Consider the following 12,479-nt stretch of genomic DNA (forward strand, 5'->3'; position numbering starts at 1 on the left):
ATTAGCAAGAGCTTCTGTCCTTTGTCACTGTGTATCCTTGGAGGTACCCCATAGCCCAGCAACTTGAAAGGGAAGTGCTGTGGATGTCCTGATTTACCGTCCTAATATTTTCCTAGCAATGTTCTCTTTTCCTCATCCTTCATCCCTAGCCTTTAATTTCTTGGCTGATGCTGAGAAGGATTTCCCTCTGCATGGCTCTAATGCACATTTTGCTAAGCAAACCTGAGCTCTGCAGCTGTGCAAGGAGCACTGGGGTGGATCTACTAAGTATTCCCATGGGCTTCTGCTGTGGCAAGGAGCACCAGGTGCTCCCCTCTGGCCACATGATTAAAAGATTTGCCAACCCTAAGCTTTTATATACCACCAGCCACACATTAAAAAAACCAAACCATAAAATGACATTTTTTTTCCTTTTAAATCCCGTTCTTAATTTGCTTTTTCCTGCTTATTTCTGATTGTCTTGAAGATTTCTGGGTGTCTGTATAAGCTGCCAGGAATGCTTGAATCTCTGTATTTCACTTGACTGCAGGACCTAGGTATCTCAAGCGGAATAATAAATATTGTGAGATTTGGGAGAAGACAACACCCAAACTAGAGCTGGGCTGTGGTACTGTGGACTTTCAAATGAAGGCTGGAGCCACGCTGGGCTTTCCTGTGCTTAGTTCAGGTTGGAGTAACATGGCTGGGAAGCCCTGTGGACTTTTTAACAAAATGTTTTTTGCTTAACCTTGTGTAACAGAGCACTAAAGCAGCAACAAATACTGTCTTGTGCTCTCAGAGACTGTGGCTTTAATCTAATCATAGGTTTGTTTTGGAGGAAATGAGATTTGGTGCAATGCTTTGGAAGATTACAGTGTTCTTATCTGCTTGGCATAACTAGGGGAAAATCTGTCAAGTAAAAAGAGTGAGAGCAAGGAGGCTTATAACATCCATGCTTTCTATCCAGTGAAGTGTGTGATTGCAGTTAATTTAGCAGAGATGTCATCTGAAGAAGGAGCTCTTGCCTCTGCTTCTGTACCTTCAGTCTCTGCTGGTACAAGACTTTGTATCACTGTTCCGCACCAGTTACTGCCCCATCTCTGTGGAGGAGACTGCTGGATTCAGAAGGATTGTCTGAGGATTGAAAGCCCTGCAGGAAAGACTTGTGTTGTTCTGGGGATGGCAGGAGGGCTCTGAAAATGTGCCTCGGAGCCGTGAGCCTCCTAAGATTTGCTGTGGTGCTCCAGCACTGCGTGGGCTTGGGGCTGGCTTGAGTTTGTGTTGTTGGTAAGATCCTGGCAGGTGTAAAGGTGCCCCTGCTCACAGCAGGTGAGGTATCCTGGGCTGAGGCAACCTGTGTTTCTGGAGAGATGAGACTGTGAATAAGGGGAAAGCTATGAAGACCTATCCTACAGCTTTTTGAAAGAATTAGCCTTTAGCACATGTGCTGGATGAAAGTAAAGCAGTACAGTAAGGGCTTGAAAAAAGCCTAATTTTTGTAACTGTGCAATAAAGGTAACAGATCTACCTGTTTACTGCTTCCTACTTCAAGCTCTTCCAATGAATAGCAGGCAGGATATCTGCAGACCTCTGGAGGAGTAGCTGTGTGGTGTTAAAAATAAAATTGCGGAATGTCTAAATATGTCATTTAGGCTATGGAAAGCAAACCTTGTGGGAAAACTTCAGCTATGTTTGGATATAGCTAGGTGTGTCAAGCCTCTGGAAAGGGAGACAGCAAACTTGCAGGCTAGCTGTAAACCCTTGGCTGAGCATGGTGGGAGCTGGGCAGAGGTTCAAGTGCAGGGAGGCAGATCTAACACATCCTACAGGAACTTGGTGGCCCTCACTGTTGCAGTAGCTGAATTCCTCTCCAATTTGTTCAGCGTAACATCTATGAGTAAGAGTAATGCTTTTATCTGCCTCATTTTCCCCTCTTCTTCCCTCTGGAAAATGAAGAGGAGGAAACCAAGCTCATCTCCAGCTGGGAATTGAAGTGGTAGGTGACCTATAGGTTGACAGCATAACAGATGTTGAAGTCTTCCCTCCAGACAAAACTTCTGCCTTCCTGTAAGCACTGCTTTGTCTCCTGGCAAGGAAATAGTGGGGCTGTATTGTGTCTAGGGAAGGTGAGCTGTGTGCCTGTGCCAGCACCTGAGCTGAAGGTGGGGCAAGAAGTGTACGTATTGCTGAGCCTTATTTTCCCCCCAGTCTCCAGTTTGTGGACTGAATGCCCATTTTTTGTGGGGTGGGACAGGCAGGCCAGTAGAGCCATCTGCTTTGGGGTGAATTGCTGCAGGCTGAAGCTCCTGCCCAGCTCCCCTCCTCAACAGGTGCTGAGCTACTGAGCTTTGCCCAAGAAGAAAGACAAGCACCATCATTGCTTAGATAAGATAAAACATGACCAAATCCCTTGGCAGGTGTGGCTAGATGCTGACTGGAATTTGTGCAGCTCAGAGGAATAGCCAGGCTCTTCAGCTGCAGGAAGGGTAGCAAAGCCTCTTTAAAACATGGAGACTTGATGCTGGAGCCCAACAGGGAAGGTGAGTGCAAGGGTGTGAGTGAAGGAGCAGCCACCCAGTGGCCCTGTGGGCAGAAGGACATCTGCTGTGTGTGCCTGTGCAGACTCTGGTGTGGATGTTGCTTCGTGGCAGCCCCATCAGCTTGGTGCCCTCCAAGCAGGTCTGTGTGGGTGACCTGGTGTCTAGTAGGGCTGAGAACTTCTTCAGCAGCAGTGTGTCTCTCTCTTCTCCTTTGGCTTTTGAAGTTTTGATATCTGTTGTCCTAAACTGTCTGAAATCATGGAAACTCAGAAAAAAGTTCAGATTTATTGTAGGGAGAAAGGACATGTGGGCACTCTCACAAATGTCCATGTTTCTTCTGTTGCACACTTTGCTCCTGTGCTTGAGAGCTGCCTTCCTTCTTCCTTATCCTCTTTTCTTCTTTAAGGAGTTTGCAAGATGCCCGATCTACCTTTCCTTTCTCCCAGACATGTAGCCAGAGGGATAATCCTCTGCTCGGTAAAGGTGCTCAAACCCCTTTGATTTAATGGATTTCCTATGGCGCAAAGTCTTTCGCTTCCTATGCAAATCAGATAGCTCAGTCAAAGCCGCTAAATGCTAATGGACCACTTGTAGCTGTTCCCTCTCGAAGAGTGGTGTGGGCTTTATGCAAAGCATGGAGATGAGCCCTCGGGAGCTGGGAGAGCAGAGCAATACATGAATTTGTCCTGGAGAAAGGTCAGCATGGCTGTAGCTCACCTGTTCCTGGACTTGAGGTGGGATACCAGGCAGGATATTTCAGGCTGTCGGCATCAAAAAAGTGAGTGTTTGTAGGAATGGATTAACACCTGCTAGCTATGGGTGTGGGGGGCTTGGTTGGTTGTTGTCTCCCCTCTCTCCTTACCAAGTCCCTGCTGCATCGCAGTGCAGAATCTGTGCCGACTGTGATTTGATGACTCAAGCCACTCTGATGCCTGGATCCCTTTCCTGTATTCAGGTTGGGCAAATAATGTTCAGTCTGTAATCATGCTTGAGAGCTCTTGCTATTGCCCTAGATGTGGGGAGCTGGAGTGGTGCTTAGATTGGCTTAATCCAATTCAATCTGAAAATCCACTGCTCTGAACAATAAATGTTGCATGTGGGGGGTAGTATTCAAGTGTCTTTACTAAATCAAAAACCTTTTAAGCATTGGTAGATGAAGCCTTTTTCTTTTCGATGTGTACCACTAAATACACAGGATGTGCAGGATGGTCGAATTAGCATTACTATGGGAACCATAACTTTTTGTATTTCCTGGCCCTTATCCGTGTAACACTAAGGATTCATTAATGTGCCTCCAAAGTGTGGGGTTTGGGTTTTTTTGTGTGAGTGTTTTATAAGCTTTTTTGTTGTGGTCAGTACTTAGAGAACGTTTATAAAGAACCCCAGGAGGAGATTAGAGATAGGACAGGGTGCAAGGTTCAGGAAAGCAGTTTGCTCCCTTTTTTGTGCTATTCTAGCAGCATCCCAGCCAAAACCATGGGTCACTGTCAAGCAGGACTTCTGCAGCAATGGTGAGTAAACTCTGCTGCTTGGAGGCAGATACCTCACTTGGTATGGGTTTGTTTGGTTTTATTGGGTTTTTTGCCACAGCTGCTCTGTTAGAGCCTGCCCCAGGGGATTTGGGGTCCTGTAGGTGAGGCAAAGCTGAGCCTGTGAGGAATGGAAAGGTGATCATGCCCTCTGCTAGCACAGATTCCTCCCAGATGACTCAGGGGAGCGCTCTGGCCCTGTTAAAACTCTAGTAAAGACAATTGTGGTTGTAGTAGGCTTCATGTCCATTTTTTAGTCTGGACTTTGAAATAACCATCTTAAATTAAGAGGGAAGGACCAGTCTTTGCCTTCTGCAGGTCCTATTTGCTTGCTGCTGGGAGAATGGGGCTGTTTGGAGCTCCTCTCTTTGCAGATTGATGAGGTCTCTGCTGTTCATATACCAGCTGGAGTCTTCTCAGTGGAAATTTGGTGGAAGTGGGGGTTTTCCTCTCTGTAGAGGGTAGGCTTGCTGCTCATGATTTGTACAGCAATGCTTGTTTCCTGGGCAAAAGAGGCATTTGGGGTAGGGGTGAGAAAAGGGCACAAAACTTTAACACTTTCCTTTTTGTCTTTCCTTTGTCACCTTTCCTGAAAAGACCTCAGGCTTAACCAGTAGGACCTGACAGTATTCGTGCTGCCTGGAGACTCTGGAGCTGCCACTGAGCGACAAATCCCCATGAGTATCTCCAGCTGTCAGCAGGCAGGGATGGCTTTGCTTCCTTTTGGGGATGTTGTGGGATAGAGTGGTGCTCTGTCAGTGGCAGGACAGAGGGTGTCATTTCTGGCTGCTTTTAGTGAGACAGTCCTGGGATGTGCATCCCACCCCTGGTGTGTATTTTATGATGCTTTGGAAACGTGCTCCTTGTCCTGTCATTTTATGCTTTGCATCTCTCTTTTCCTGAGTTCTCTGTGCTTCTCTTTGTGAAACAGGTTGCCAGCCTCGTAAAACTGGAGTTAAACTTGAGGCAGGATTCACCAGCCCTTGCCTGGTGGAAATTGGTTGGGGGCAAGGCAGCAAGCTAAGTAGAAACACAGCTAGAGTTTCTCAGGGGAAGGTAAGTTCAATGTGAGATGAGGGATCATATGCTTTCTTACCCCTTCTTGCCCTCTTGCCTAAGGCAGCCCAGAAAGCTCTTCTCCCTTGCAACTGTGCATAAGATGGGATTACAAGGAATTTACCTTGGAAGCTCAAGGGCAGGTTTTCTTGTGCTGCCCTCTGAACTGAGGACTACGAGGCTGTGTTGGAAAGGGGCTGAGATGCGTAGGGAGCGGTGCAGACCACACCTCCTGGCTTGGACCGGCTCTGATCCTCTATTTACAGTGGCAGTGTTCCTTCCCTGCTAGCTTTTTGTTGTGGAACATACTGCTGCTTCCAAGGAAGGGGAGCAACACTGTCCTGCTGCTCCAGGTATTTGGGGACACCTGCAGAGAGACAAAATGGGGTGCAGGGGAGGGAAGAACGTCTCTCATTTGGGCAAAGAATTGTTTTAGCAGGATGTCTGGACGAGTTTGTGAGTAGCTCTGTCTCAGCAGAGTTTCTCCCTAGGAATTTTCTGTACTGACTTCCTGCTTTTGCTTTAAAGCAGCAGAGTGGAGCTCACTGAGTGCAGTGGCATTGTATGTCACTGCAAAAACCAGTTGTTAGTCCCGTGACAGAGGAAGGAAAATTTATTGATTGGTTTTCAAGAGCTGGAGGTGCTTAATTAATTAATGCTTTGGTTTGGATCACTTGAGGTCTTTGCAAATGTCACATTGAAGAAACTTGCTCTCAGTTCTGATGTGGTTCTGAGAGATGCTTAACTGATTCTAGTGACTTACTGATTTGGGAAACTGCTGATTTGGAGTAATAGCTGAATATTAGAATGTGTGAGATTGTGGTATTTTTTTAAATTTTTTTTTTTAAAGAAATGGATATCTTGAGCTGGTCTGACTAAGGTTTTTCCACTGCATGCTTTCTGAAGACAACTAGAAATTTTTCTTTAAAAGCATTTGGCAGGAAATTTCCCACTATCTCTCATAAACATAGCTATTCCCCTATTCTCCTCCACCCTCTTTTGTAATACCACGTCATTGTTCCTGCTGTGGGCTTCTGACTCAGTGGCAGATTTTGTCAGACAGGAATATCCCCCCAACCCCACAGTGATTTTACTTTTTCTAGAACAGTTGTACACGCTGAACAAAAGCACCCCTCAAACAGCATCTGCTTCCAACTTTGTTACAAATGCTGTTGCTTGCTTTGATTGCTCTTTCCACTAGCTGTGCCTGGTATGCCAGGAACAGGTGCCCTTCATGTGCCAGTATTATCCTGCTTTGTGGAGGAGAAGCTCAAGGCTTGTGGCTGCTCAAAACATTCTCTAGTTTTCTGTCTTGTAGAAATCTGAGGCTTTTAGTATTTGTTGTGATTGTCCCCTCTGAATGAGAAAAGGAGAGGATATTTCTGGTATCTTGTACTAGATCCTGGAATTCTTGCACATTCAGACCGATCCTTTCTTCTTTTGGGAGGGGGACTGGTGGTATTTGGATTCAAGACTTTACCTGTGCTCCCCTCAGTGATCTGACAGCCAGGCAGTGTCTCTACTCAGGGCATGGACTTCACCCTTTTCCAGTGTGTAGGTTACACTGGTATTTCAGGAAAGGTGTTTTGCACAGCGTAGCCAACACCTCCTGAGCTCACAGGAAGGAGTGAATTTTTACCTTTACCTTACTCTTGACAAGAGGTGAGAGGTAACCAAGTGTCACACACATGTGCATAGGGCAGTTTTCCTCTCTGGGAGGCAGAGAATGGGTTAATCATCTTCTTGGAAATTGGCTTCACCCACCTGCCTCAGCTCTGTTTGTTGTTCTAGCAACATTTGCAGAAAGGTCAAACTGTCCATGCATCCCTCCTGGGCAAAACCAATACGGCATCAGCTAGAGAGATACTTGTACAGGGAGCTGTGGTGCCTAGAAATCCTATCCATACTCATTCCTACTTGTTAATGTTTGCAAACCTTTTTTGTTTTTTTAAGTGCATCTTGCAAGTTCAGAACAATGAGGTAAAGCTTTTCCTGCTGATCCCATCGCTAACATGTAGCCTAGAAAATATTATGGGGGTGAGATAGTGGTGTCCAGCTCTCAAAATATTGGACGAGAACTTCTTGGGATGAGGAAAGTATACTTGAATTTCTTGCATCCCCCCAGCAGTTGTATCCAGCCCTCTGGGTAAGGAGGTTTCAGGTTCTGCAGAGAACTTGCTGGCTCAGCTGGAAAAGAAATTACTGTTTACCACATTTATTCAGTAAACAATGTGAATGTTTTACCAAAAAGTTGTTTTTCCTTTGAAAGGGGAAAGGAGAAGAGGATTGGGCAGTCTGATGTTGTGGTTTGATATTGTATCTCTGCATGCCGGGGGAGCAATCTGAGGACAACATAAGGCTATGAATTTTTCTTTGTGTGAGGCTGATTTCAAGACAAAGGATCTTGATCAACAAAGGTGAAGCTCTTGCGCACTTCTCTGAGCTCACACTGTGGTACTCCAGGTGAGATGGCATTGTCTCAGGATTTTTATCCTTTGTACAAAGAGGGCACTGAAGTGGCTGAGGAAAACTTGCAGCTGGCCAGGAGGCCAGGGAGGACTTGTGCTCAAGTCAGTTGGGGGCTGTTGAGAAATTTAACGAAGAAGTGGCAAAACAAAATTGGGAATCACCTGGAGGAAGCCATGAACACTTTTCTTGTTCAGCATCCTGAGGCTGGGTGGCAGAAAGCTCATCCTCCATGAATAAAACCAAATGTTTCTCTCTCTTACAACAGAGGTGAAAACTACTCAAAAGAAGCCTAGAAGAGTGTGACTGACTTAAACAGTGACTCTGCTGGGTGAGGGTGCATATGTAACAGCAGCCCAGGAGGGATCCTGCTGAGGCCAGACCAGGTGTGAGGTTGTCATGGAGAGATTCAGTTTCTTATTGGAAAGGAAAATCTTTGTTCTGGTATGACACAGGCAGCTAGAATCTGAGGACTCAAAGGAAGAGCCGAGTGGATTTCTGTACCCATGGTGGCCATGACAGTTGTGGGGAGAAGCCTGGCCTTTGGCTGTTGAAGTACCAAGTTCAGTTCATTAGACTTTTTGCTGGTGAAAATGCAGCAAATGCTGTGGTCCTTTGGGTCAAAGATTCCATGTACTTTGAGTGGGGTTTGTGCAGATGTGAGAGCAGCCTCTATTCATGCTGAGGAACAGGCTGAACCAGCCCTGTCTCCTGCAGCAGCTAATGGCTGATACTTTTATCTTCCCAGCATAAAAATGGGATGATACTATCCTAGGACACTCTTTTAGCTATTTGTGGAAAAGAAAATTTTCCCCAAACCAGCTATTTTTTGTAATAGTCCTTCACAGACAAACTCAGAGCAGAACAAAACAGCCGCTTCTGCAGCTCATGAAATGCCTGTGACATACTCATCGTCTCATGTCAGTGAGATGACACACTCAAAGGCTTTGTAGAGAAGTGATTCCTCCTGTTTGATGTGCAAGTGCCATCACCAGCTTAATCTGAGGCTCCTGGATTCTTTTCTTAAAGGAAACAGTGACTGGATTCTTCACCATCTCTGCCATTCAGGAATTGGTTACATACGCAACTCCACAACGCCCAAATTTTAGCATTTGAAGCTTTGTGTATCCTTTAGAATCTTTTATCCATTTATTAAACAAAAGGCTGTTTCTGCATATTTTTGCCTTAGACAACTTCAAGAACACTGATGAAATGTGTCTGGCCCTCCAGCAGCAGAGGACTGAGCTGTGCCTGCTTTAATCCTGAATTTTTGTCTGCAGGACACCAAGTGTGGTTGCATTCCTGAGGGCTGCGGAAGAGCCTCATGTACCTGGTGCCTCTGCTGATTGCAGGGTGTGAAAGGAGTCTCCTCAGCAGCCTTTTTCCTGATGTGTCCCTGCTGAGCTGCAGCAGCTCAGGTCCTTTTTAGCTTGATGACACCTTAGCTGTTCAGTAAAAGGTGGCATGAGCCCAGCAGTAGGGTGCTGAATCCTGGTTGCTGTCTCTGGTACAACCTGATCTGCATGCAAGTGCTCCCTTCTCTAAAGGGGCAGGTAAGGCAGGAGGGAGTTGCCACTCATGTTCCATTAAACGAGCTGAGGATCTGCCCTGGATTAATGTAATTTCCTGAAGAGCTTTAAATGCCAGATTAAGTTTGGATCTTGTCTTCCTTATGGGCCATTCCTACCTGCTTCAACAACCTCTGGAAAAGAGGAGTAGAAGAGTTCAGGGATCTCCTTAGCCTGGGCTTTCAGTGCTCAGTTTTTTTACTTTGAATCAAAAATGATCCAGTGTATCTGAGGTCAAGTATCAAGTCCTCTGTCTTCTATCCTCTTTTTCCCACATCTGGGCTGGCAAATAAAATTTCTTTGCCTCTTGCCTACCTGTCTGGTCTGTAAGTATCCCCCACAGAGCACATATTCTGTTTTCAACACACTTGGTGTTAGACATGATCTAATTTCTGATTGCTGAACTCCAAGCAGCATCTACCTCCAACTTCACAGCACTGTTAGTGGTGTTCAGCTAATGCTGCAGTATATAAGATGAATCCTTGTGATGTAATGATTTGTTCTGTCTCTTTAGAGAAAAGTTTCAGGAAACCTGTTAGTCTTTATAAGGTAAAGGAAGCTGTTGTTATTTGTCATGTCTTATTGCCAGCATGCTCTTTATTTTCTGAGAAATCAGCTGTGTGCTAGTTACACTGACAGATCCAAGACCATTAGCTGTTTATGGAAAAAATGTGGTTTGGATTTTGTTTTTAATTGCTGAGAATTAACTCTTGGCCCAAATATTATTAGAGGAAAAAGTGATGCTTTCTCTCTCCATTCCCAAAACAAAACAACCCAGCAAAGCCAAAAGCCCAATTAGTAGGAGAGGTTCCAGTGCAAACACTCTCCCTCACTGTTTGCTGTGCCAATGCTGTGCCAGTGTGAGGGAGCTGCAAAATGCCACTAGCTGGCAGTGCCAAAGCTAGGGAGCAGCACAAGGGTGTGATGGAGGATTTGTGGCAATTTCTGGGGTGAAGGGTGTTGTTTTGGGATGTTGTAGATACCTCTCTGTATTCCAGACTGCTTATGTTGATAGTTGTTGGCACAGTCGGTGGTTTCTGTTGTGCTGTGGAATCGGGAAGCATGAGTGAATGCAAATTTAACAAGTTTATTTGTTCACCTCTTGAAATGGAAAAAGAGAACCATTACCACTCTCAGGTTGCTTGGTGATAAGACATAGAGTTTGAATCAAACAACTTTCCCCATGGCAAGATTTTTTTAGCAAAGATCAAGAAGTTGATAATGAAGTTGATAATTGCTCTTTGGTGAGCTTTGGTAAGGGAAATAGTGAATTGCAGTAGAGCCTCTTTTTAAGTTGCTCTTCACAATGATGAAGGCTCTTGAACCTGTCGGTGTTTCTGGGATATACCTCGGTATCCTATTGGCATATCCCACGATGAAGTCATCCAAGATATGGCAGCAGGGGTTAGATCAGGGCTATCAGGCTGGGCTAATCCCCTGCTGAATAAACAACACAAAGGTTCCTGGATTTGTTCCTGTTTCCTTAAAGGGATACAGTCAAGTGCGGGCAATTAAAAGAGAGAGAGTAAAGTGTAGCTCTAGATATGAACACCTGATTTCAGGCTTTCTGCCCAGGGTGTGTATGGATTTCTTAGTTTTTTTATAAAGAAAAAAACTTTAACAAAACAATTGGTGTTTTTCTCATTTTTCAGCGTATTTCTTTTCCTGCCATTCTCTTTGGGAAGGGAGAACCCAACAACCACCCAAACAAATTCCAAACAAGGGAAACAAATTTCCTAGAGAAGGGAAAGAGCAAAATTAATTTTGAACAAAGTACACTAGAGAAATAACTACTTTTTTTTTGCCCTTCTCCCAGCCTTTTCAGGCTGAGCCTTGGCAGAGCCTTTCAACAAGTGAGTACCCAGGTCCTTTGAGCAGCTTTTGGAAATTCAGCATCTGTGGAAGCCGGTTTGTCACAGCAGTCAGTGTCTTTCCCTGGCAAGATCTCTGCTCTGCCTTCACCTAGTCAGTGTTGTATGGCTGGGATTTTTGTCAGTGCATATGTGCTTTTTGCCTGCAACTAGGACAATAACTGTAAATGCCTATATTTGATCACTGAATCTCACAATGCTGTAAAATCTGGGATTTGTAGATGTGACTGTGACCTACAATAAGCACTTTTTATAGCAATTGCTAGCTTTCAAAACCTTGGGAGCAAAAGGTAGGTAGAACAAACAGAGCAAGTGGCATATGTTTCATATAAAATGGTATAAGGACCTGTAAAGTTTTTATTGCCCTTTTCTTGTAAAACTTACCAGTTGCTCACCTGCTCCTGAGTGATGCTTCCATTCCATGACCAAGCAACAAATGCATGGCTGCATCTTGGCCTGCTTTTGTTGTGCATTTGTAATGTGCAGGAGCAACAGCCTTCTGCTGCAGTGATCCCTTATCCAGCCCTTCATCTCCTCTTTGTGTAGTATCTTCTCATGTATGGGATCAAACCTGTCTTGTCCAGCGTATGCACTAGGAGTGTGATCACTGTGCACCTAAACACTTGGTGAATTCCTTCCTTTGAAACTGTAAGACTTATTTTTCTGCATCAGGAGTAGAAAGGAAAGGGTGTGTGTTCTGGTTTGTTTAAATAAATGGCTTAAATATTTAGCTTTAGTATGGGGATGGTTTTGTTGTTTCTAATAATATTGTCTTAGGCCGCAATACAGGAGGATGTCTTTTGGGAAATCTCCCAGCAAGTAACTGAGCACTTTAGTTTGTGGTACATCTATAACGATTCTTCTTTGATTTTTCCCTTCTACCACTCTGTCACCAAAAAATGAGTGGTACAGGAAAGCTTTCCCTTTTAGGTTCCCTCTACAGGACCCAAACACTGGCCTCATTCAGTAATCCTGGGTAAGCCACTCAGCCAGTTGTGCTTAGTTTTTCCCTCCTTCATTAACTGTTGTTTTGTTGTCTTGCACTGGGGAGACTGCTAGGAATGCAGTGTAGTCAGTGCATGCACAATGCATTGCAGTGACTAGGGTCATCTAAGGACCAGCTGTGGAAATTTGGCTGTAGTCCTCACGTTCCTCCTTCTCATCAGGCTGTGGAAAAAACAAAAAAAACCCAACGCCTGAAAGTTGTCATGTGCACATGGTGGTCAGGGTCACCGAGATAAGGGCTTGGCTGTTAATAACATTTGATCCGTGACTTTCCTGTACCTCTTTAACACTGCTTACAGCTACAAGAAGAGAAGTTTTTTGATGCAATAAATTGGAAATTATGACCTTGTAATGCTACCTTGAATGCAGTATCTCTCTTTTCCAGGAAAAGCAGCTTGTGTCTGTTCTTTCTGTTTGTTGAAATTTGCAGTTTCTGTGTTCTAGTTTTTCATTCTTCAGCTTTGA

The sequence above is a fragment of the Vidua chalybeata genome, chromosome 6, assembly GCF_026979565.1.
Source record: "Vidua chalybeata isolate OUT-0048 chromosome 6, bVidCha1 merged haplotype, whole genome shotgun sequence".
Lineage (NCBI taxonomy): Eukaryota > Metazoa > Chordata > Aves > Passeriformes > Viduidae > Vidua > Vidua chalybeata.